General features: G+C 44.1%; 1 protein-coding gene across 31 annotated transcripts in view; it reads left to right on the forward strand.

The window, feature by feature from the left end:
• MAP2 (microtubule associated protein 2) overlaps nucleotides 1-26,996 on the forward strand; it is a 346,697-nt gene that overhangs the window by 121,483 nt on the left and 198,218 nt on the right. For 29 of the 31 annotated variants that reach the window (XM_048868503.2, XM_048868498.2, XM_048868513.2 and 26 more), the window contains one exon: nucleotides 26,703-26,769. The gene's annotated coding sequence lies outside the window, so the exon portion shown is untranslated. Of the gene's footprint in view, nucleotides 1-26,159; nucleotides 26,400-26,702; nucleotides 26,770-26,996 lie in introns of those variants that run through there. The other 2 variants (XM_048868506.2, XM_048868499.2) reach the window with 2 other exon arrangements.

Consider the following 26,996-nt stretch of genomic DNA (forward strand, 5'->3'; position numbering starts at 1 on the left):
CTGTCTGTATCCCCCTGTTGTCTCTTGTCTTACACTTACATTATAGGTTTCAGAGTAGCAGCCGTATTAGTCTGTATTCGCAAAAAGAACAGGAGGACTTGTGGCACCTTAGAGACTAACAAATTTATTTGAGCATAAGCTTTCATGAGCTACAGCTCACTTCATCGGATTACATTCTAAGCTCTTTGGGCCAGGGACTGTCTTTTTGTTCTGTGTTTGGCAGTGCCTAGCACAATGGAGACCTGGTCTATGAGTAGAGTTCCTAGGTGCTACTGTAGTACAAATAATAATAAAACCCTTGGACGTTTCAGCAGAAAGGTCAAGAACTGAATGAGCATGGAAACTCGATGACTTTCTCAGCCCCTAAAAGTGGCACGTCAGGTCACGGTTGAGGCACATTGACGAGGAGATGGTTTGGGGACACATTGTGATCTTGTTAAATGGGGTGCTGGACTGTGAGTCAAGATTTTATTCTTAGCTCTGCCACTGACCTGCTGTGTGACCTTGGGAAAGTCACTTCACCTCTCTGAGCTTGTTTCCTGTCCCACCCTCTGCCTGTCTTGTCTATTTAGACTGTAAGCTCTGATTGTCTCTTATTGTGTGTTTGTACAGTGCCTAGCACAATGGCACCCTAAACTCATCTGTGGTCTCTAGGCCCAGGTAACATAAATAATAATTGACTGGGCAGCATGGAAAATCTTCACCTGTCACAGCCCTTGTTTTATTATCCCTCTCGATGCACAGGGAGAGTCAGCACTTCTCAGAAATGTAAAATTAATGCAGAAATGGTTTTCTTTGAAACAAAACCTTGAGCCATTAAATTAAATAGCAGCATATGGAGATGTGGTGAATAAAAATAAAATTAGACTGAGAAAAGGCCTTAAGCTTTTCAGCTTATTGAGCTCTTTGTGTGCTCAATCAGGTGGCCAGCATCTGCTCAGCGCATGGAAATTGGGGACAGACTGTCAGGAGACTGCCTTCTACAAATAACCTTTCCTTCCAGGGTGGAATGGACTAGCTGGTCATAACTAGCCATCTTGCAGGTTCCTAAGCTGTAAAATCACTTGCATGAAAAAATGCTATGTTCTGTCCCCCTCGGGTAAATGATGGAGTCAACCCTGACTGAGCAGCATTTAAAAGGGGTGTGTGTGTGTGGTGGGGTGGCAAGAGGAGAAAAGATATCATAGTTTTATTGCAAGTGCATAGTTCTCATCTGAAAAGGTATGTTTAAATCTTTCCACAGCCATTCCAAAGGGTGGTTAGTACTAGCTTCTTTGTGTTCTTTGATGGCTATTTTTGAAGGCAGTTACAATAACCAGACTTGGCAGGTGTGTAGCACCTTTCATCTGAGGATCTAAAATTGCTCTAGAAAGCATTAGCTGCCTCACAACACCCTTGTGGGATGGTTAAGGGGGTATTATAGCCATTTGGGGTAAACTGAGTCATGGAACCACAGAAACTAGAGAGAGAGGAAACCTATTAGTTCAGCTACTGGATTCCCCGGCCAGCCCTGAATTTTCCCTACATGACACCTTTCAGGGCTTTATCCCATGTTCTTTGAAAAGACCCAAGCAGGGAGGCGTCCACTACCTCCCTAGGGAGGCTATTGCATAACCTCACATACTCAGCAGGATTTTCCTGCTATTCAACCTCCAAAATCCCTTCAACTCCAGCCAGTTGCTTTTGTATTTACCCTCCCTTGTAACATCTCCTCCCAATGCTGTTACTCAGCCCAGGCACCGAGTACATATTTATCTCTCTAATTTTTCCTTATCAGATCATCCCTTATGGCCCCTATTCATTTTAGTTGATTTTCTTTGAACTCCCTCCACTTTGCCAGCCTTTCTGGTACAAACAGAGAGGTTAAGAGCTATGGCCAATGCCACAGAGCGAGTCAGAGACAGAACCAGGGATGAAACCCAGGGGTCCTAATTAGGCCAAGGTGAAACTTTCAGGTTTCAGGTGATGTAGGTTGTGTAAACCTAAACCAGCAGGGTCTGTTGGAGGGTCCAACCTGGGAGCTTTCCTGGGAGTTTCAGGTTCTGTAAGTTTTTCTCTGAACCAGAAACTCCAAAGCCCCCATTGCCCCCCGCCCAAGCCCCCTGCAGTCCTCCAATGCCCTCCTCCCAGCACACACCAACATGTGTCCCATTTACCTGGAATTCTTCAGACAGGTTGCTTGCTGGATAGCAAAGCACCCAGCCCTTACTCTCCCCCTCACCCTACCCCACCCCACCCACTTTGTGCTTCTGCTTTTTTGAGCAGTGGTGTGAAAGCTCTCCCTGGAGCCTCTGACGGCCTAGGTGCCTAGTGGGAGCAGGTGCTGTACACTGGCTTTGCTGGTGTAAGCGAGTGTCTGACAGTGTCCTCTCATGGTTGATCCTGCGCAGAGGGTATGTGGTCGATCAGGCAGACAGCTGTTACCTCAAGCCTCACAGGCCTGTGGTTTTGGAGCTGGGGGGCCAGGGTTCCAGCCTCTCTCGATTGTTATAACAACCGTGCCTGTTGTCTGCAGCCTGGAGCCGCTCATTGCAGCGCAGAACCTGCCTGCTGTAGCCGTGGCACTTGGAGAGCCTGCCCCAGCCACTGGGTAGCCCCGCCACTGTCCCCTCCTCCCCTTTCCCTGCTGGCTGCCTGCGGGACAGAGTTTGCTCCTCTTCCCAAGCCTTCGGCAGCAGCGGCATTGGGCCTGGTCCCCTCTGAACCATTTGCTCCTTTCTCAGAGACTTGACCGTGACCTAGCCATGGTGAGGAGAGGAAGGTGTAACAGGGGTGGGAGGGAGGACTCATGAAGGGCCCTGCAACAAGGGTCAGAGGAAATGCAGCTGTGGGGTCCTGTAACAGAGCTCTGAGCGGGATTCTGGGGTGCAGGGAAGGGGTGGGATGACAGCAAGAGGGGCGAGCTATGCCGCAAGAAGTACAATATGGAGCCTATAATAAGATGGGGATGGGTCTGTACACAGCATGGTGAGGATACAGCAGCTCAGGGGGAATGCAGCATGTGGGTGTGGCAGCAGGGTCTGGGAGGGTGCATACCTCTCCGGAGGAGGTGGAGTTGGCTCAGTAAGGGGTGAGTGGGGTGCAGAGAGGGGCGGGGTGAGTGAGTGTGCAGGACACAGAGCTATTGCTGGGGCAATACAGGAGGGAATGGGGAGAAGGGAAGGCTGAAAGTGGGAGAGGGATAGAAAGGATAAACGGAAGATGAAGGGGATAGAGGGGAAGAAATGTAAATACTACAGCAAACAGACATGGGAAAGAGAGAAAATCAAGTGAGCTAATTTTTTTTAATATTAAAGGTTAATGTCAAAATGTTACAGAAAATAAAAATGTAAAATAGGGTCTTTCTGCATCCCCAACCCCACCCCCCAAAAAAAGCCGGAGTAGGGTTGCCAGTTAGGTTGGACGTATTCCTGGAGGGTTTCATCACATGACATGATCTTTTAATTAAAGGTTAAAATTTAATTCCTGGAGACTCCCGGACAATCCTGGAGGGTTGGCAACCCTGAACTGGAGCCATAGAAGGGTCAGAGAGGGGACTTGATCCTGTATCCCAACATAGTAGCTACTGAGACAGTGTCTTCTCTGCCCTTAACATCCGTCAGGAAGTTGAAAAATGGGGGAAGAAGATAAGCAAATTTGATCTGAAAGTTCATTATGTTTTAAACATTGAAAGAAGAAGCAGATTGGATTTTATACTTGAAAATCTGCCAGTTTTTTAAAGTGCATTTGGTGGTGGTGAAAACCATCCTTTGACTCTTAGAAAGCAGAATATTTTGGAAGGGGGCTCGGTAAGAGGTGCTACCTTTGGGATTAGTAAAGTGCTTTGACATCTGATAGGTGGGGCTTGTGGAGACACTCACTCTTGCCTGGAACATGTTCTGCAAGGAACTTTCATCTCCAAGACGTGCTTCCTGCTTGATCCTTTCTCACTGATGGTATTTCTTACCAATCTGGGGCAGATGCTCCCCATGTGACCTGCCTCCCTTCTATTGGGGCTGGAACATTGGAGTCAGAGAAATGAAGCCAGGGAAGGGAGGTAGATGCAGGTAGCCATGGGAGAGAGAGAATTTGCTATAGGGAGCGTGGTCGGAGTAGGGTTAATCAGAGAGCCCGTGAGGAGGTAGATTTTGTAAGATGGAGAAGAAGAATCAGCAGTTGAGGGGGAATCAGTATCTGCTGGAGGGGAGAGAGGCTTTGAAGAACAGAGGAAGAGCAAAGAGTGTGTTTCACAGTGCCACAATGGTTAACCACAGATGACTGGATTTCCAGTGCCAAGATATATACAGTGGATACAGTTTCAGAAACACTTGGCATGAGATATTTCTAGAATTCCCAGTCCCTTGGTGCTCTGAACAGATGACATCTTGCAGAAAACATCAGACCTTAGCAAAGGCTCACACAGTTTTCCCAAATGTGAATTCTCTCCCAGTGGACTGAGCAAGCCACATCCAACAGGTGTTCAGCATGCAGTGTTTGGATGCTGCTTTGTGTATGTGAAAACCGTTCTCTTGGCCTGAGCCTGCTTTCAGTGTTTTTAATGAGCAAAGAGCCTGTCCCACTGTGGTGTAGTCCTTCAAACCACCATGTGTGTAGATCAGGTACCGTTATTATCTATCTATGGTACTTATACAGCCATATAAGTCACCATCATGTCTAAGCTTTTCATAGTCTCTTACGTATTTATCTTCATAGCACCTCTGGGGGGTAGGGAAGCACCGTTATCCCCATTTTATAGACGAGGCGCTGAAGCACAGAGAGACGGACTTGTCCAGGGTCACGCAGAGTCTGTGGTGGAGCAGGACTAGAGCTCAGGTCTCCCAAGTTACAGTATCCTAACAACTGGACCACCTTTCCTCTCTATTATTTTGTTTGGCACCAGATTCTTTTATCCTCACCTCACATTATAGAGCACCTGGCTGCATTTAGATTGTAACTCCTGCCTCAGAAGAACTTATCAATTATTATATGTCTGTACAGCACCTAGCACAATGGGGTCATGACCTAGCTGTGGCCTTTAGGGGCTGTCGCAATATAAACATAAACAATGATAATAATGAGTGGTATCTTTGGGTCTATTTCTCTCTTGCCTTGCACTTTGTTTAGTCATTTGGGGTGGGATTTGAGCCAGGACCGTAGGGAATTTGGCACTCATCTCTGATTAAAAGTAAATAGGTGCCTACCTCTCTTACGTCCATTTGAAAATCACAGACATAGACCATTTTACCACTCTGATCTGGTAGTATATTATACCCACTTTGTATTCTCTTTACACTTGTGCAAATGATTCCACAATGAGCCTGGTTTTCCTTATATTAAAGCCTCTTTACACCATTCTGGCAGTGTAATTTACACTCACTTAAAGGCCTTTTAACCAGAGCTGGAGTGGTGTAAAGAGGCCTTAGTATAAAGCTGATTCAGGTCCAAGGTGTAGGGTAATGGAGAACCAGTGCTTCAGACTTCAGTGAGACTACTTGAGGAATAAGGTACTATTCAGTGTTAGCAGAGGCATCTAAAGCTGTCCCTTTTAATATTAATATAAACAAGTCTCTGCCTGATTCTTCAGAACCTTAGAGAACTATTTACAGTGATGCTGTTGAAATGCTAAGTCTTTTAATCCATGACTTTTTAAAGTTTGTCTCTGAAAAATCAGATGGAGGGACAGAATAATTATTTCTTTTATTCTCCACATTTCTCATCCCTTTAATAAGTCTCCACATAGTAGAGAATAAGAAATAAGCTAAACTGAGGAAGAAATAATGTTCCTTGTCCATGTGAAAATGTATTTAGAGATTGTGCTTTAAAAACAAAACACATGCAAAGAAAAGAGAATAAATCCTATAATGAAAACGCAATTCTTTCTCACTGATCTATTGTCCTATAAGAGCTCATTCAGACAGGATTTATATGTTATGCTTGGCTGTAAGCAATAAAATGTTTTTAAAACATGTTTCAAGTTGGCCAAATTCTGTAATTTTAACTTACACTGCCTAGAAAGCAAGAATAGTACAAAAATATGGATCCAAGCTTGCAACCTATACTCATGCGACTAAGGGCTGCAAGATTGAGCTGTATATTAAGGGTCTGATGCTCCACTTTATTGATGTCTTGATTTCCGGGCTTCATATACTATATGCCACATCCAATTTGGTTCAGAGCTCAGGTTGCTGTGTTGAGATTATTTAGGCATAGTAAAGAATAGTAATCATACTATATATGCCACTAATTTGAACATATATTTTATATTCTTTAAAGGGGTTTGTCTTGTGTTTAAATTTTGAGATCACTGGTGAGACAACAGTGATCATTTTGGGTCAGAGTTAAAGTCACTGTACTGTGTTGAAATGTATATACTTGATGCTCGATATGAATAATTTTATGGGTTGCTGTAAGATTTACAATGTCCTTTACTATTAATTTCCTTGCTTTTAAGTGCTTGGGGTTTGTAAATAATATGCTAGCAAACTAAATTGTTATAATTCCACAATGTTCATTGATTTTTTGAAACCATTTGTTTTTGCTTTTGGAATACATATAATGGGACAGGTTCTCTGGTCAACTGCATGGATGTTGCACTGCTCCTGCAACAGAAAGAGCGCAAAACCCAACCCTAATTTCCCTGCTGGGTATACACAGGGTATGGGCAAGTCCCCAGAAAGCATAGCAAGTTCTTTTACCATTGTTCTCAAAGCTTGCAGAGCAGATGTAGTGATGCACTTCAGCTGCCCTTCAGTGGAAAGGTGGTCCCATAGGGAAATGTACAGTGCAAGCTAGAGCAACCTTCATGTTGCTCTAATGTGAGCTGAGGCTAGGGCTGGGGAAAGGATGATGGAGTTGTAACTGGCTCCATGACAGCCTCCATTTCCCTCTCTGCTGTGCTCAGGGAAAGGAATACAGCAGAGAATCTGGCCAAGTATATCCAGGGCAGGGGCCATTTCTCCATATATGTTTGTGCAGCACCTAGCACAGTGGGGTCCTGATCCTAACTGGGGTTGGTGGACATTACCATAATATAAATACTACATAACATTCATATGTGTGAGAGAAGGAGTACTTGTGGCACCTTAGAGACTAACCAATTTATTTGAGCATGAGCTTTCGTGAGCTACAGCTCACTTCATCAGATGTTTACCGTGGAAACTGCAGCAGACTTTATATACACACAGAGAATATGAAACAATACCTCCTCCCACCCCACTGTCCTGCTGGTAATAGCAAATAAATTGGTTAGTCTCTAAGGTGCCACAAGTACTCCTTTTCTTTTTGCGAATACAGACTAACACGGCTGTTCCTCTGAAACCTGTCATATGTGTGAGAGAGACACTGTTCCAGCAGCCTTGAGTTGAGGGAGCTGATGTTCCACAATAAAACATAAATGAAGAAGCCTCCCCATCTCTAACCAGCATCTCTTGCTTTATTAACCACGGCAACTTTCCCCTCTCCCTTGTAGTGGCTTCGAGTGGTTCCTCCCAGTCAGCCTTGGAGGGAGGCCATCTGCCTCACTACGCCACCTAGTGGCTGATAGCCAATTGATGGGGGATTAGCACAGTCTGTGCCAGTAAAGAGTCTAGGGCCGTAGCCCCTTGGGGTGGGGAAGGGCAATTAGCAGTCTTCAGCCCAGCTCTCAGGTTGGGGCAGACACAGTCTGGCTCAAGCACTCTGGGTGGGGCCGAGCAGTAACAGTCTGTGGCCCAGCTCCCTGGCTGGGGCAGACAGCAAATGCAGCCAGGCTGTCCGGCCTTGGGGCGGCGGGAAACCAGACCACCTCACTACAATGACAAAAACAACACCTTTGTATTACTTATCAGTTTTTAGAGGAGCCATTGAAAAGGTATTCAAAACATGGAAGCTTCCTGCTAAGTGTCGTGGAGATATCTGAACATCTTTCCAATAATAAGACAGCAAGACAATAAAATTGAGGTACCCTTTGTCTGCCTCTCTGCAGTGTGACTTCTCAGAAAGAACTCCCTTTTGCAAAACTGAAGGTTTTGGGCTCAGCTGACGAGAATGGGCCTAACTCCATTGTAGTTGAACGCTTTAAATTTATCAATGAAAACAGCTCTGTCTAAGATTACTATCCTGATAAGGTACAGTTTGTTTGTACTGCTGAGGCTTGTACTGACTTCATCTGCATTCAGTCGATGCACATATGAATGAGCACAGGCTGGCAATTTAAATTAAAATATCTGATATCAGCCACTTGCAGTGTATCCTCAAAGGTATGGAGTAGCTCTGACTATTGGCCATTTGTCAATAGTGTTGCTCTCCTTCAACCCAAGTGGCTAGGCAAATATCAGGGCGCTGGGGATTTTCCGGTTGGAAGTAGAAGTTGATGAAGTCTGGCATTTTCTTTGATGCCATCTTTTTTATTTACAAGGAGTGTATGACATCTGATCCCTCCAAACATGAGAGGGTCCAAGAACAAAAGGAGCAGTTTTGTAGCTTACAGCCCCAAGTCTCTTTAGCCAACAGACCCCAAAACACCCTTTCTAGGTTTTTCAAGGGTCACACGTTGCTCACAGGCTACTGCTTGGCTTCTTCTTGCTGCTGCCTCTCTCTTTGTTCTTGTCTGTTCTCCATTTCTGTCTGTCCGTCTCTCCTCCTTTGCCCCCTCCACAGCTGGTCACAATACCCAATGGAACTCCCTGCCCATATGATGCGAGTTTCTGGGCAGATTCTATTAGGCCCTATTTTAGTTGTGGCCCCTTAAGTGTTTCTTACAACTATCTTAAGTGCAGGGTATGTTCACTGATCAGTTTGAATGAGGTTTTAACTCAACCCGCAACAAGGTTTCACCCAGCTTGCAACAATAGTCATATTCTAATGCTTTATAAAGTTTAAAAAAGGGCAAATGACAATTTAGATTTCATTAGAACAATGTCCTTGTTTAAAACCATTATTGGAGAGCTCTTATCCAACAGGATGTTCAGCGATACTGTCTACTGAATAAGGTCAGACTGCACTCTCACATTTCGTAATGAACCCATATCTCTTAAATATAACACCCAAAATGTATTCACAATTCTGGTTCAATCCTTTTTCATCCTGTTATCCCATGCTACACACCCTGTCTTCCAAACAAGTTCCACATGGCTGCTCTTGAACCTTAGTAAATTGCAGGGCTCACCAGGCCCTGAATATTCCCCTACCTTCTTTATAAGGGGATGGGGAGTCCAGTTTCTTTCATGGGTGCTGCAACATCATGTTCATCTTGCACCCTAGTGGTCAAAAAACAGCCTCTTCCAAAAACAGCACCAGTCCCACAACCTGGATTGGCTGGATGGGGGGATTGCCAGATGAGTGACACAATCTGAACTTGGTGTCTCCATAGCACTCTGGAAAACTACGGGCCAGCCCTAGGCCCTATCTGATGCATTGGCATTAAAAATGGAGCACCAAAGCCAGGAGGAAAATTCTCTGATGGAATTACTGCATAGGGCTGTCAGGCAGTCTTATGCTGCACCTCTCCCAGTCCCCAGTGTAGTTCTGGGGAACTAGATGGAGTGACACCTGTGCCATGGTTTCAAATTCTGGGTTTCAGAACAGCCCACTGGTTTCTCTAAATTGGAGTAGCCTCTAAGGCTACTCAGAAGTTCTGCTGGAGGCCACATCAGCCCACATGACCTGCAGAATCTGGATGGTGCAAAGATGTCTTAATGCCACCTCTGACCCCTTTCTCCTGGGCTGTACCTTTTTGTTCTGCACTTCTCAGGAGTCTAGTATCAAATCTACCTCCAGGTCTTTTGAGCGATAATATACTAGCTGCTCCCAGTGCTTTCTTTGGTCAGTGTCGGGATGGAAAGTTTCCAAGACAATCCCATGTGCAGTGCTGCAGGAAGTGGAATTAGTGATTCAGAAAGCTTCTCTCCCTCTTATCCCTGGGTCATTATTCAAACAGTGTCCTTGCATAGTTTTAGGGGTCATTATTCTGCTGAAGGGTGCTATGTTTTGAATACATATAACACCAATAACCAAGCCACTTGTACAAATAAGAGATCTCAAGACAATTTTTGAAAGAGTGGGAGTGCTAACCCTGGTGTCCTGGCAGTATTCAGATTGGGTCCTTTATCCAAGCCTCAGTTAGCCAAAGGAATTCTATATCCAAAAGAAGATCATGTCCTCCGATGTATATCAGATACATTCAAAAGTCCTTCACTTATCCAGAACCCCATTTATCCTTATTACTCTCACGACTCCCATCCCATTCTAATGAATGACGTTTGACTATGATTATGTTTTACCTTCCTAAAATATCCCTATTAATTTCAGTTGGGTACGACATTCTTCACTTCCTCCCCTAAACTCTTGTTGAGTGTTACATCATGTTGTTAAACAGCTGCTGCTTTTCACCCTAGAGGCAACTGGAGGCAGGTGAAGTCATTCTTGTGTACACATAGCTTGAAAATCATTTTGCGTGGCACTCTGAGAGCATGGGAAATGAAAACTGCTATTAAGTTATCAGGTCTGGGTTTCCACTCAGACCCATTTTACGCTGGTGTAGTTACTCATGATTTCCCCATGTGTAAGCAAAAGGAACCAGTCTCATTATGTTAATCACAGGAAATTTGCTCTTATGGTGACAAAGAGAGGAATCAATCTCAAGAATTTCATGCATTAGCTTGCAGCATGTACTATGTGAATTTCAAAGCAAATGTAACTGTGAAAGTCCATTGAGAAATGCATATAACAAAGTTATCCATGAAAGGAATCATCAGTAGGATGTGTGAGACTGTGTATATGGGATTAGAGTGAAGTGTTCATCAAGGCACTTTCATAGGGTTCATGGTGCAGTGGACTGACCATAGGATGGGGAGCCAGGAACTCTTCTTGTTAATCTTTGTTCTACTGCTGATTTGCTGTGTAGTGTGTGGTTAATTTGTGTTTTCACTTTGAAGATGTGAAGTGCTACAGAGAAGCTACGTAATATTTTTATGTAGACACTCACAGAAAAGTACAGAGGAAAGGTAGGGGCTAAATCACATTCTAAATTGGGTCTGGTCTAAAATATGGGGGACTTTTTTCAGGGGGAAATCAAAACTTTATTCAAAATTCACCCCCCCCCTTTTTTTTTAATTCCCACCATTTCTTGAATTTATTTTTAAAAATTGACAGCAGGAATCGGGGTACTGGAACAATTTGTATATTGGGTCTGCTGAGAGCCATTGCACCAAACTGTAAACCTTGTATATGATGGAAATCACTTCAAGCCAGGGAGTGTGGCAGAACCCCCAGCACTCCTATTTCCAGCACCTATGGCAGGAATCAGAATTGTTGACATTTGAAATGTTGAGCTAAAGTTTAACCATAGCTTAAACACATTCCACTATCTTTAATCCAAATAGATTTCTAAGAATATTAAATGTGCTAAATTGCTTCTTCATTGATGGGGGATTTGATGGTAGAATTAAAGCTTTTGTAATGAATCAGGTATAAAATGAGTTTTTTATTAACTTTTATTAATTTTCATAAAGAAACAAAATACAAAAAGGTAGATGACTTAGAGATTGCATATTACCAAATACCACACACTTCACAGGATAGCCAATATAATTATGCAATTATGCAACTTTACAACTTGTCAAAGTTGCAAGGACAGACAGTACTACACAGACATAACATATGAGGGTGAGGGTAACAATACAAAAAAAAAATCCACACAAATAGGCAATAAAGGGAAGGGGAGGCCGGGGGTAGGGATGAGAAGAGGGAGGGCAAAAAAGGAGAGGTCAGGTGGAATAGAAGTCTGGCATTATTTGAGCTAGCTCAGCATTTTTCATCCAAATGTATCAAGAAGAGGTTTCAAATTCTTTGAATTCATATAATCGCTTTCTATGTCAATGAGCTATTCTTTCTTTCGCTGCTAACTCAGCCAGGTTCAAATACCACTGCCCTATTCTGGGCATAAGCCTATTCCTACATTTCTGTGCTTGGTAACAACCAAAGTCCTTGCAATGGAATTAAACCCAGCATAGTACATATCTAACCCTAGGATATAATTTTCAGCTGAGGTTTGATTACTGAAGGCCAAGTACTGTTTTCACTTTTGTGTCCACCTCTTTCCACAGCTGGCTGATGGTGAACAGCCCCATACTATATGTACCAGAGTTCCTTTTTCTTTATTACAGCACTAACAAACATCAGAGGACAAGGCCCCATTTTTCACCACCTCTGTGGTGTCCAGTATATTTTGAATAGAATATTCTGTTGTATCAGGTGTAGCCTGAGGTCCTCAGGAGCATTTTTAAAATTCTCTCCTCCACTGTGCCCCTGAGGCTCTTTCAAGGGCTGTGATAATTCCCCAGGCCATGTTTTCGCAAAGAACTCCAGACCTGTGGCGTTCCTCTTCATTAGTAAAGCACACATAGTGGACATGGGCCTGTGGAGCTTATGAACCATTTCCAAGGTTCCCAGTAGCTCTTAGGACATCTGGATCAAATTGGTACAGTTGCCATTCCGCTGAGCGTGGTAGGTCATATCACTGCTTTAGCATTTAGAAAAGAGACAAAGCTATTATCCGTGACTAACTGGAAAATATATATTGCCAGTTCTTCCAAATTATAGGTGCCCCCCTCCCCTCAGTTTCTAAGGTTAGGTTGGCCCAGATAGGTGATTTATGCATGACAGTGAGGATGAAACTGATATCTCTTAGCTAGGATAGCTCTGGCCCTTCATGTAATTTTGCAAGTTTGTGATCCCCCCCTCCCCCGCCCCCCTCCGCAACAGCCCTTGGCTATAAGGAGCTGTCATTTTTAAAGTGATAGTTGTGGGCATTGACCAGGCCCCCACAGACCAATAATGTTATTACATTTTTTAAAATAAGATGGAGGGATGTATACAAGTAAGTCACTTAGAATATAGAGCTGTGTAGGCAGAATATTCATTTTTATTACATTAATCCTCACCCCTCTCTCCCCAGGCTCATGAAGAGAGGATGCCACCTATTAGTATCTCTAGTTTTTTGAGAGAGTACAGGATCTAAATTTATCTTCACTAGTTTCTTAATCTTTCTTGGTAACTTTATACTTAAGTACTTCCTTGCATCAGTTTGCACATGGAAATTCCTTTGAGGAAAAACCCCACTACATGACAACCCAGGAGATTTCCAACGGGTTTGATTTTTCCCAATTTATTTTGGAACAAGATATTGCTCTGAATCTTTGAATTAGCTACAGGAGGGCTGGAATAGTGGTTTCTGGTTTGGCCATATACACTAATTACAGATAACATTAATTTATATTCCATGGAACCAAGTTGTATGCCTCAGACACCCGGAGAAGCCCATGCAGCTCTTTCTGGAGGCTCAAGAGACAAATCAAAAAGTAGTAGAGTAAGCGGGCACCCTTGCCTAGTACCAGAAGAGGCTGAAGGAATCCAAGGTCATAAGAACATAAAAACTGCCATGCTGGGCAGGGCTTTGGAGCGGAGCCCAGAGCTGGAGCGCGGAGCAGCTCTGGAGTAGTGGAGCTGCAGGTTTTTGCCTGGAGCTGGAGCGGAGTCGGAGCACAGCTCCAAAGCCCTGATGCTGGTCAGACCACAGGTCTGTCTAGCCCAGTATCATGTCTCCAACAGTGGCTAGTACCAAAGCTTCAGGGTAAGTGTACAGAGCAGGGCAATTTTGGGGAGATCCATCCCTGTCTTGCCCACCCAGCTTTTTTGAACCCAGTTATACTTTTGACCTTCACAACATCCAACGGCAACGAGTTCCATAAGTTAATTGAGTGTTGTGTGAAAAGTATTTCCTCTTGTTTGTATTAAACCTGCTGTCTTATTAATTTCATCAGGTGACCCTGGTTTTTGTATTGTGGGAAAGGGTAAATAATACTTCCCTATTCACTTAGTCACATCATTGGTTAGGATGCAAGGAGAATATAACATTTGGATCCAGGAACTATTTCCTTCTCCAAATCCCAATTTTTAAAGGGTATCAAACTATACCTCCAGCCCATGCTTTCAAAATTTAAGGCTAATATGGCTTGTAGTTTGGGGGCATCATCTTTCACTGCCAGAATATCAATAAGTTGTTGAAGGTTATCAGAGCTATGATGGCCTCTGATTAACCCAACTTAATTTGGGTGTGTGATAGAACCCAAATCCTTCTCCAGTTTCATTGCCAGAACTTTGGTCAATATGTTGACAATACTATAAATAAGTGAAAATGGTCTGCAACTGGAACCTAGTGTGGCATCTCTTCCTGGTTTAGGAATAACTTATATTAGGGCTTCCTTCTCTTTGGGGTGACTTACTAAATATTTTAAGTATCCTGTGAGAGAGGAGGAGAAGTGTCTATGGAATTTGGCAGGGAAGCCATGTGGCCTGGAGGTTGACTCTATATTCCTATTCTTAATCACCTCAATTAACTCATCCTCTGTAGGGGGCATGGCCAGGTTTCGATGCTGGGTTGCAGTAATGTAATATTTGTGAAAAGCTGATCTAAAGCATCTTTGGAGGAGTTATGTTCAATTTGTACAGATCTTTATAGGCATTAAAAATCGTTATTAATACTTTAAGATGATCAACTTAATTTACCATGTTTATCATGGCTGGACGAGATTCTACATGCAGAGGTCTTTTATCTTAGGTGGTATGCCAGCAACTTGCCAGCTTTTTCTCCCAATTCCCAGAAGTTCTGCCTGAGCTGAAATATGGCAAATTCAGCATGCACCGAGTGCAGCTTATTGAGTTCATATCCACAGTTAACCAGAGAGTGCAGAAAATCTGGAGATGGAGCTCTGACATAAGACAAATCTCAAGGGGTGTCATTTTCTCCACATAATCTCCTCTTGGCGGATGCAAAATTGTAATTCTACCCCTCAACTAGGCCTTGAGTGTCTCCCACAAAAACCTGCGAGATGATGTTGAGGGTTCATTTGTTTCAAGGAACAGCCCAAATTATTTTTCAACAAAAATTCTGAAAGGGGGAAATCTGATAAGTGAAGAATTAAATCGTCATCTGCATGGCTATTTCTTATCTTGATCTGTTGCTATTTGAAGAGTTATAGAGGGAAACTCAGAAACAGAAATTGTGTTTAATGGAGGAGTCAGTTGCAGAATTAGCCAAGACTTTGGAGATCAAAAAGAAATCTATATGGGAATAGGACCTACGTTCTGGAGAAGAATATGACGAATCATAGAATATCAGGATTGGAAGGGACCTCAGAAGGTCATCTAGTCCAACCCCCTGCTCAAAGCAGGACCAATCCCCAATTAAATCATCCCAACCAGGGCTTTGTCAAGCCTGACCTTAAAAACTTCTAAGGAAGGAGATTCTACCACCTCCCTAGGTAACGCATTCCAGTGTTTCACCACCCTCCTAGTGAAAAAGTTTTTCCTAATATCCAACCTAAACCTCCCCCACTGCAACTTGAGACCATTACTCCTTGTCCTGTCCTCTTCTACCACTGAGAATAGTCTAGAACCATCCTCTCTGGAACCACCTCTCAGGTAGTTGAAAGCAGCTATCAAATCCCCCCTCATTCTTCTCTTCCGCAGACTAAACAATCCCAGTTCCCTCAGCCTCTCCTCATAACTCATGTGTTCCAGACCCCTAATCATTTTTGTTGCCCTTCGCTGGACTCTCTCCAATTTATCCACATCCTTCTTTAAGTGTGGGGCCCAAAACTGGACACAGTACTCCAGATGAGGCCTCACCAATGTCGAATAGAGGGGAACGATCACGTCCCTCGATCTGCTCGCTATGCCCCTACTTATACATCCCAAAATGCCATTGGCCTTCTTGGCAACAAGGGCACACTGCTGACTCATATCCAGCTTCTCGTCCACTGTCACCCCTAGGTCCTTTTCCGCAGAACTGCTGCCTAGCCATTCGGTCCCTAGTCTGTAGCTGTGCATTGGGTTCTTCCGTCCTAAGTGCAGGACCCTGCACTTATCCTTATTGAACCTCATCAGATTTCTTTTGGCCCAATCCTCCAATTTGTCTAGGTCCCTCTATATCCTATCCCTCCCCTCCAGCGTATCTACCACTCCTCCCAGTTTAGTATCATCCGCAAATTTGCTGAGAGTGCAATCCACACCATCCTCCAGATCATTTATGAAGATATTGAACAAAACCAGCCCCAGAACCGACCCCTGGGGCACTCCACTTGACACCGGCTGCCAACTAGACATGGAGCCATTGATCACTACCCGTTTAGCCCGACAATCTAGCCAACTTTCTACCCACCTTATAGTGCATTCATCCAGCCCATACTTCTTTAACTTGCTGACAAGAATACTGTGGTAGACCGTGTCAAAAGCTTTGCTAAAGTCAAGAAACAATACATCCACTGCTTTCCCTTCATCCACAGAACCAGTAATCTCATCATAGAAGGCGATTAGATTAGTCAGGCATGACCTTCCCTTGGTGAATCCATGCTGACTGTTCCTGATCACTTTCCTCTCATGTAAGTGCTTCAGGATTGATTCTTTGAGGACCTGCTCCATGATTTTTCCGGGGACTGAGGTGAGGCTGACTGGCCTGTAGTTCCCAGGATCCTCCTCCTTCCCTTTTTTAAAGATTGGCACTACATTAGCCTTTTTCCAGTCATCCAGGACTTCCCCCGTTCGCCACGAGTTTTCAAAGATAATGGCCAATGGCTCTGCAGTCACAGCCGCCAATTTGTTTAGCACTCTCGGATGCAACTCGTCCGGCCCCATGGACTTGTGCACGTCTAGCTTTTCTAAATAGTCCCTAACCACCTCTTTCTCCACAGAGGGCCATCCCTACCCATTGGTGATGAAATGTTTATCACTTGCTGTATTCCATCCCATCCCCCCCATACAGAAGCCCATGAGGATGGGGAGTCTACAGATGAAATGTTTGGCATTTATTCCCCAGATAGCTGATTCTCTTGCCACTTGCCAGACTTCTAGGGAATACTGAGGAGAGAGCTCTGGGGAAAGAAGAGCACAAAAGGGCAAGTTAAAGCAAAAACATAAAAACACGTAACATACATATAACAACTTAACTTATTACCAAGCATGGTACATCACAATGAAAAGGCAACAATAATCAAACGCCTAACACTAGAAATAAAAGTAAACCAATCAAAAGTGCAGGATGGGATGGGCTGGGAGCTCCACCAATAGCCATTATTTTAATTAGTTATTAATTATTTATTTTATTGGGCATCTTATTTTTCCCATACCACAAAGTAGTAACTCCATTGTAAGGGGAAAGGGAGCCCACACTCCACAAATGTAACATTTTTTTAACCAGATATGTCAAGGATATGCCTGTGTATTGTCTCCTAACTTGTAATCTTTTTAGTTTGCCTAACCCAACACCAGAGTGTTGGTAATACATCTCGAGTGGGACATTGTGTATTGTGGGGATTACCTTCCCACAGCCCCTCCTGTTTACAACCAAACATTGTTTTCTTTCCCCATGTTAAACAAACATATAGGTAAGAAGGGAGAAACCAAATTGCAAATGACTGCACCAAAGAACACAACAAACAATCCAGTTGAAGAAGTGACTCTTCTACATTAACTTCATAGTTGGTGTTCATGAGCTCAGGGTTTGAGCTTATAGAATGTGCTAGGGTGGGGGAAGTTGAATGGAGCTTGGGCAAAAAGAGGAAAGACTGGGGAAGTAGGGAGAGCAGGGTGGATGTGGAAGGCAGGAGACATGGGATAAAGGGAGGAAGTTGGAGGGGATAGGGGAAGATAGAAATCCATATAGCGCCGCAACCTGCATTTGTCTTCTCCTCTACTCCATCGATCCATGGGGGTATAACTGTATTGTTCAGCTCCTGTGCAGCTTTCCGTGATGTCTTGCAGGGAGGAGAGCCGCCTCTCACACTTCCAGCACAGGGGAGGTCTAGCTGCTGAGCTTTGAGGCCCCCTAGCAGCAAGGTGTGGTGGCACAACAGGGTCTTCCGCTGGCACCGGTTTTTAAAAGTGGAACTGGAACCCGCACATTTCTACGGAGCCATGGGGAGCTGCACTGCCCCGGTGATCTCTCTTTGGTGTGCATCGGTGCTAGGCTAACACACAGGCTTCGTGTAGTCACAAACAAATGGTTCATGTTGGTCTGTCCAGTTAGGGATAATGTCCAATGTTTCATTAATTCCCCAGCACAAATACTGGAGCAAAGGCACTCAATATTTAAATAAATCCTTTCCACAGTCAGTGCACTCCGGTGAGATCAATTTGGGATGCGGTGTTCCTTAATTCCCCTGCTGGGGCACTTCACATTCAACAAGAAGAGATATGTATGTCCCAAAAGTTAATCAATTATAAGCTTAGAGCAGAAACGATAAACCAAGTAAGCAGGTTAGTCACAGTAATTGGATAAGTTCAGTGCAGGTAAGGCAGACATAACAACTGGGAAGTAAACTTGGTGTAAAACAGAACAGGTGCTCAGTTCACTTCAGGCTGTCTAAAAAACATTCTGCTTCTTGTGGCTTTGGGATCAGATGAACTCCCTCACCAAACACTGACATGAAATTGAGCTGAACCCTCCCTGCGTGGCAAGTTCCCTTGCTCTTCTAAAGGCTGATCTCTGTGCAACCACTTTTTTCCCCCCATAAATCTTGAAAAATGATTATCTTGTTTTGGGATGTCCCTCCCACCCCATGAGCTAGTTGCACTATTGTTTCTTTTACAGTAAATCTGATCAATTTGACAATCAGGTTTGGTATTTGAGCCTGGCTTAGAAACCTGCGTGTTCTCTAACTAGCTGAGCATTTCTGAAAGGAGCTTGGGGTTCTAGGGGCTTCCCTTTCTCTGCTCTTTCAGGTACTCCTATAATTCTCACATTATTATGGTGAGACCTTCCCCAAAGGTCTGCCACTTCAGATTTAAGAGAAGATAAATCTGTGAGGCTTCTCTGCACCTGAGCAGAGAGCCCTTGTACCTGATCTTCCACTGCTGACATTCTCCTTTCTGCTTCATTCACCTGTTTTGTCAACGCTTATGGAAAGGAGTTCATCGAGGTAAGATTTGTTGTGTTGTGGCTGTTGTGGACATGATATCTATGACTGCAGCAACTATTGCCAGCAAGGCCATCATAGACATTGTGTCCTCAGCAGGAGCCGTTCTGTTCAGGGGATGGAGGACCTCCATTCTCCTTGTTAGTTGTTTACTTGCAGAGTTCTCAGTAGACATATCTGTGCCTGCTGACATTCCAGAGATTTTCTGGTACCTCTTCCTTTGTTGGAAGGGACGGGAGGGTCAGTCAGAGCCCTGGACTGTGGATGGAAATTGAGATTAGCGAATGGTTCTGGAGCCCTGGCGTCCTAAAATGAACCAGTTAAAGTAGAAGAAGGAAACGTTATGATTTATCTTTACACTTAGTAGGGTACTAACATTGCTGGCATGCTCATTTTTGAAAGGGAGGATTGAGACCCATGGAGAAAGAGAAGCAGGCAGCTTGGTCCATCAAATAGGGCACTGTATTAAGTCAGGAGGCCAGGACCCCAATTCAGCAAAATACCTGAGCATCTACATGACATTAAGGACCTGAGCAGACCCATTGAAGCTGATGGGACTATTCAGGTTCTTAAAGTTAGAAATGTGCTTCTCTATCTTATTGAGTCGGGGCCCGGGTTCTGTTCACATCTATAACTCTGACTGGTGAGTGACTTTTGCCTGGTTATTTCTCCTTTCTTTGCTGCAGTTTCCCCACTAAATAGTAGTGATACTTTTTTATTTCAGAGTTGCTAAACTGCAGGCTTCCCTTCTTACATGGCCCAGTTAATGAGAATTCTTGCAGATGTTTCTACTTGACTGCCTATGTTACATTAAAGTTTGCTAAGTGAGAAATTGTTCAAACTAATTCAAGTAGATGTTGCTACATGTTATTTCGATTTCTTTTGCTGGTTTACTTGGTCTCACTGTCAAGTAAGTCACAAGTTATCTGAACGACCACTTGTTTTTAATCTCTTGAGTGAGTGGGTGGATATAGAAGAAAATGCTTAGCTACCCAGGGAAGATACTGAGTCTTAAGAAGGCATAATTTTAAAGGGGGAGAACTTTGTATCTCGTATTCTCAACTGCTGAGCAAAGGTTGCCAGCTTAAACTGGTTTATTGGCATAATGCAGTGCAAGATCAAATTGCAATATGATCTCCAGTTCAGGAAAATCATCCTGCCCTTCAACATGTGCTAAGTCCTGTAATGCCCATTAAGTAAATGGAACTTAAGTACATGCTTGTAGTTAAGCATGTGCTTAAGTGCTGATCTGAATAGGGTTAGATTTAAAGTATATGTCTATATGTTGTCATGATCCCGGGGTTGGAGCAGAATAGATAACGTGTATATTTTGCATTGGACTTCTTGATCTGTGTTCATTTAAGGTCAAGTGAGCTCAAGTATTCGTTTTTAATTGTTTGTCATGTGAAATCTGATTTAACCAAATGATTCATGCTTTTAAAAGATATTTTATTTATAAATTTGAGATAGAATAACAACAAGCTAGAGCTCTCAGGATGAGGCATGACAAGACAATTAATAAAACATCATTAGGTTACACAGTAAATGAAAGTACAAACTGAACTGACATTTAAGGAAACAATTTCACAATAATCTTTGATATCTTACTGCAAACTCACTTCTGTCTTGATTCTTCCTTTAATAAAAGGATTGGGGAGAGAAATGGCCTGGAAAAATAAATATATTTTCTGATAGCTTCAAAGGATTCCATGTGGCATCAGTCACACTGTGAGAAGCATTTTTGGGAGAGTTTGAATGTTTTAAATCTTTATTATTGACTTCAGCAATAAAGATGAAACAAGAAAAAAATGGAAATCAGAGATAGATTTAAGAAATACCTAGAAAGTTGTTATTTCATTAATGAGGGTCAGCGTGGATTCACAAAAGGGAGCTCATACCTGAATCATCTGTCTGACAGTTTAAAAAGAAGTAACCAACTAAGATGACAAGGAGCAAAGAGTGGACATAGTTTACCTAGATTTTCAGATCGCTTGTAATAATACTGTGCTCAACTAATGATGAATCTCTGAGGTCTGCAGATATTCTATTGGGGGAATAGAGAACCGGCTTAGATCGCCAAGGCCAAAGATCCACAGTGCTGGGAGGCACTGTGAAATGGAGATGGGCAACTGGTGGAGTGCCACCAGGATGAATAATGGTACGGATGTTTTTTTCATTTTGTCAATAGCTTGTGAGAAAGAGCATGTAAGTACCAGCAAGATAACAAAATTTGCTGAGGATACAGAACTGGAGGGGCAGCCAGTATAAAGGAAATGGACAACACAAGTCAGAAGGCCCGGGATAGACTGGCAGCGTGAGATGGGCAGATAGGTTGTCTGTGCATCAATTCACTGTAAAAGAAATTAAAGTAGGAGGCTAGGGACAAAACCAGGGCCTCTTTCAATCCTGAAATTTTCCACAATGAGTTTTTAATCTTCTGCTCTTTGGTACCTGCAGTAGCTGGTAACTCAGGCTGCAGTTTTTCCCAGCTCCCCATCTCCCATCACTGCTTTATTTTTATTTTATCTGAATTGTACCAGTAACCATGGAGATACTTAGTGATGCTGACTCTTGCCTCAACCTTCCTCATTGCAGAGCCCCTTTGAAAGGTTTTGCAGACACAGTACTGTGCATACGTATGCCTCTCGGAATTAATTCATTTCCTTCAATTTAGTTTCCTCCTCCTAAAGGAAAGAGAGAGAATCCCAGAACTTCTCCCAAACTGGCCCCCGCACAGGGCACTGTAAAATGGGCATATTCTGATGTTTCTTACTATGGCAGAGAAACTGGCAGTGATGGGATTCCAGCTGTGCCCTGAAGCTTTGGGGCTGAAACAACAGCCCCTGCAGCCATCCTTCCATTAGTGCTTAAAATGATCAACCAAAAAGGTGTGAAAACAAAATAGTCAGGCCTGTTGGGGGCTGTTTTTATCACCAAGGTACAAATTCTGTTCACAAGGCATCTTTCTTTTAACTTACAGTCGAGATCATATTAGATGCCACTACAGGCACCACATAAAATGTTAACCAAATTCACACACAGAAAAACCTTTGCTAAGGTTAAGGGATGGGTGCAGGCCGACGGCAGTAATTTGCATGGCAGGATGGTCTTGTGGTAATTGTACCAGACTGGGATTCAGGAAATGTGAGTGCAATTCCTGAGTCTGCCACTGACTTCCTGTGTGGCCTTGGGTAAGTCATTTATTGTTCTTTGCCTCTAGTCCCAGTCTCTACAATGAGGGAAATAATCCAATGGGACCCTGAGCTCAGCTGGGGCTTCTAGCTGCTACTGTAATGGAAATAATAAAAAAATTAGCTAATTTTAAAAAAGAAGCTTATCATGGTACATGTCGCTTATTGCTGGTCTGGCACCTCCTCCTGGTTACTCTGGGGATTAGCTTGAGGCTGAAGCCCTCCCACCCATGGTTTGCACACCATCACTCTGTCACTGTTGTCTGCCTGAAGCCCCTCTCACAGCCTCAGGAACTACAGCATCCTTCTTGTGTCTTAACCGCATCACCATCCATATATCCCCCTTCCAGGGGTAAGTGTCTCAGTCCAATAATCATGCCACTGCCCCAGTACTGAGTGTGGGGGGGACCTGGGCCTGCTACTGTGGGTCCCAGCCCAGGGACCCTGTGGATAGCAGCCTCGTGTTGCAACTCCTTAACTTCTCACCATGCTGCTATGTCTCCCTGGGCCACTTCCCCACGTCCCCTTCTTTACCCTTGCCTCAGGGCATGCAACTGCCCAGTGCCAGCAGCCAGCCAGCCAGCCAAGAGCTCCCTCTTGCTCCCCAGTCTTTGCCAGCCATTGCTCTGTCCAAGGTGCTGCAGGTCTCTCCACCTACTAGAAACATAGTCCTCACCCCTTGAGCTTCCAACAGCAAATGACCCGGCCCTGCCCTGCAGCTCCTCTTATCTGAGCCTGCTGGGCCCGGATTGGTTGCTCCTTGCAATTCCTCCTGGATTGGCTGCGCTGGAGTGGGTCACTCAGAGGACTCCTCTCCCCTGCTCCCTGCTGAGGTTAAGCCTCTACACGCCGGTGTGGGGCAGATGCCCCATCACAAAGCTAAAACCCCCGAAAATGCAGCGTTAAGTCTTCCCTGAACAAACAAGGCATGCAGACTATCTTTCTTGCCCCTATATGTGGTATGTCTACATAGCAGCTGGGAGGGTGCAGGGGTAGACAGACACAAACCCTGCTTGAGCTAGTGCGCTGAAAATAGCAATGTGGCATGGGTGTTGGGGGCTAGCCACCTGAGTGCATCGGGGCAGGTCAGGCAGGATTGTACTCAGGTGCCGCAGCCACGTACGGTAGCATGCTCTCTTGAGCAGAGTTAGCATGCTTCTTTCTGCCTGTGCTTGGAAGCACCCTCCCAGATGCTGTGTCAACGTACCCGAAGATTCTCGCTTCCCATTTTTCCTTCTTTATGGGTAGGGTATAGAAAACGTGTATGACAGAGCACCGGTTTTATGATTTGCTTCACAAATACGCATCCCCAATGCTAAGTATGACGATTTGTCTCCATGCTAACCTTTGCTCATCTCATTTAAGTGCTCTAATTTCATTATCCTGGGATGTGAGGATCATCTATGGAGACAAGCTAGCTTTATGGCTAATGACATTTGGAGAACTGGTGCATACATGCATCACAGGGCTCGATCCTGGAAGGACATAAGCATCCCCTGTGAGATGCTGAATTCCCTCAGCATCTGGCTGGATCAGGTCCAGAGTGACTGTGGATGTTGTCTGTCTGGTCAGGAATTTGTGAAATTCTTGCATATGTGCATCGTATGACCATAAGGAAAGCTGGAAGGGAGCACACCCACTACATGCTTTGAGTGAGGCACTCTGGTTTTTGTGAAGACTGATGAAATGAATCTGTTTGCTATGGTCGGAGTCAATGGTTTGATTTTTCTCAGGACATCATTTCCTGGGCAGAGTTGAGGTGGTTTGGGTGCCTTGTTTGAGAAGTGCAACCTCAATTCTGCATTTCCTGGGTGTCGAAAGGGTTGTATTCTGATCTCTAATTTTCTTTAAAGGCAATATACACTCACTGTTGATCTGGGCCTACCAACTTTAACTTCCCATGCACAAAGGTTCATAATTTTTTTTAATAGTTCTGACCTGAAACTCAGGACCAAAGGAAGCTATAAGCTGCTTGATTTCCTGAGGACTGAAGGAAGGAAGCCTGACGTCACCATGCCTTCTGAAGTTCTAGGATGGGCCCAGAAATAGGGCACTGCCTGGGGAAATGCATCGACTCCCACACTGAGCCATATGAGTAAGGCTTCTCAGAGCCATCTGCACTCAGTTCAGTCTTTAGGAGGGTTTTCAGGGGTCCCTGTTATTCTTTCCCCCATGCCTTATGTTTATGGGACCCCGTAAGAGCTTTGGGGGAGTCAGTGGAGGAGCAGATGTTTGGGGGCAATTGGAGGACCATGAGGGTACTACTACTAGCCGATGGGGGCTAGGTGGAGGAGCTGGAGAGCAGCTTCGGGAGAAGGCAGCGAAGGTCTAGACTGGACCTGGCTTCTGCAGATGGTGAACCTCCTGTAGCTGGCAGCTATGAGACTCCCTTTTGATGAGTCACAGGAAGCTTGCTGGGAAGAGAAGTCAGGAGAGTCCTAGTGCTTTCCTTGCTTGCTTTTCTTATGTCCCTGTGCTGCTTCAGGGGTCCCCATCCCCATAACTCCTAGCAAGACACCTGTTCCACCCCATAGCCTCATGCTTGCCATTGGTGCTTGCCAGTTATTTTTACCTGACTGCCTGCTGTGACTCTTGGAGGGCAGGCAGTCAAAAAGACCTCAGGAGGCCCACAGGGAATGGGACTTGGTGAGAAGAGGGGGTTGGGAGGAGGAGGTCAGGCAGGACATTGCCCCCTCTCCCTCTGGACTTCCTGGACTCTATGGTAGGGGAGATCCCTCAGTGAACCTTAGGATGTTTCTCAGCCCTTTTCACAAGCCTCGAGCACCATGCTGGATCCCCCACATCAGCCCACAAGACTTGGGAGGCTTGTTAGGTCTTCTCGCAAATGCTTTTTAGAGGGAAATGGCCTCTGTTCCATTGACCAGACCCCCCCAGAGACAGGGTTACACTGTGGGGGTCTAACTCTGCAAGGAAAAGGGACAACAACTTGCTGTTTAAAATGGTCTTCATCTGCCATTTGACATGTGTAACTGAGCCCTTATCCAGCAGAATGCTTAAGCATGTGTGCCTAACTCTAAATTCATGAGTAGTCCCATTGGTTTCAGTGAGACTACCCATGTGCTTAAAGTCAGGCATGGGCTTAAGTGCTTTGCTGGATCGGGGCCTCAGTTTACCTTAATTTATTTTCAAAAAGAAATTAGACTTCTATCAACTACATTTTAGTCCTGGGCGCTAGATAGCCAGGGGAGTTCAGGCTATTAAGTTTGATCTCTTCTTCTGTCTTTTTTTTTTTTTTGCTAGGAAGTTGCCCTCCCCTCCTTGAAAACAAGTTTGACAAGTTTTGAAACTCTATTCAACACTTTTTTTCAATATATAGGGTGCCATAATTCAGAAGCACCTAATCTGAGTCTGTTCAAATTCAGCTTTTTAAAAAAATCTACCCTAGCTCCTGATCTAGCATACGCATTTTGAGCCCAATATGTAAACTGTAGGGCAGTGGGGGCAAAATTGGATTTTTGACAGGAGCTTAGTTGCAAGCTGAACCATGGAATATTGGTGACAAATATTGGCGACAAATGTCCCCCATTCACAACATTTGAGCTCTGCTGGGAATTTCTCGTCTTTCTCGGTCACTGGAAATAAGCAAACCTGGGGCTCAAGTAGCCGAGTAAATGAGCTGACAATGAAACACCAAATAGAAAAATAAAGCAGAAATATCAAACCCCTCCCCTTCCATAATGCAGAAAATGAGACCTCCTTTTCAGCATATACAGTACGTAAAACCCGTGTAGGATTTGGACTGGTATAGCAACAGAAATACCGCATGCTGCTGCCTGTGTGCAGTGGGTGCGTGTGTGTGTGTTTGGCAATGGCACAAAGGAAACCCGTTGATGAAATTCATAGGATTAGAGGCCTGATTCCTGGGGACACACTTGGCTGAATGCATTAAAATGCCTGTCAGGCATTTGATACCAGAAACCCCTTGACAAACTGCTTAAGCAGACGCAAATGCAGTACCCTATTGTACGTGAATGATGGCGGAGCTGGCTGCCTTGTCATCCTTCTCGAAAATTCTGTGGCCAGTGAGCTCCCTCTTCCTCTCCCACTCGCCCTCTTTTCCTTTTCGCCACTGCAGGGACTTTTTCTAATTTGCCGTTTTCCTTTTCCCAATGTACACATGGTAGATGCAAGCTGGTGGCTTGCAGACTGCGTCTGTCTGGAGATAGGCAGCGAGCCGATGGATAATAACACTCCGGGAGAATGATTATGCAGCAGTTAGTTAAGGATAGGCTTTTGTGGTATGGCAGCATATGAGCTGGTAATGATTTTCTTTTTTAAAATGTCAGCTTTGTGTGATTTTGGAACATTAAAAGAAAACCACCATTGTGTTGTAGCATTCCGAATTCAGTCTGCTGGGTATTAAGTGCTGCGTTAGTGTACCTTGGATCAATTCAAGATGTGTATATAGTACATGCTGTATGTGTATACGTATCTTACATGTATCCATGTTAGTATAACAAAAACAATGTTTTTTTTTCCTGTTAGCTGAAGAAAATACTTCATTTCATCAAAAATAAAATATTATCACTCCTTTTTTTTTTTTTTTGGCTTATTTTAACAGATTCTCCAGCCTGTTGTCTCTGACGAGGCGCACTGATTGGGGTCTGCTTATTCCACAGATCAAAAAGGTAAGGCACATTATATTTTAATATATTTATAAACAGATAGGAGTGTGGAGTTAATACTGATACGATCTTCTAGAAACGTATGTGCTTTTTCACTCTGTCATACTGTGCTACGTTACAGCTTTACTTGGGCATTAAATCTGATCTCAGTGCAGACTGTAAAAGTTACTTTTAATATGTACATATAAGCTTAGACTGTTTGATCTGTGGTGACTACCTCATCAGGTCAG

Source organism: Caretta caretta, chromosome 11, assembly GCF_965140235.1.
Source record: "Caretta caretta isolate rCarCar2 chromosome 11, rCarCar1.hap1, whole genome shotgun sequence".
Classification (NCBI taxonomy): Eukaryota; Metazoa; Chordata; order Testudines; family Cheloniidae; genus Caretta; species Caretta caretta.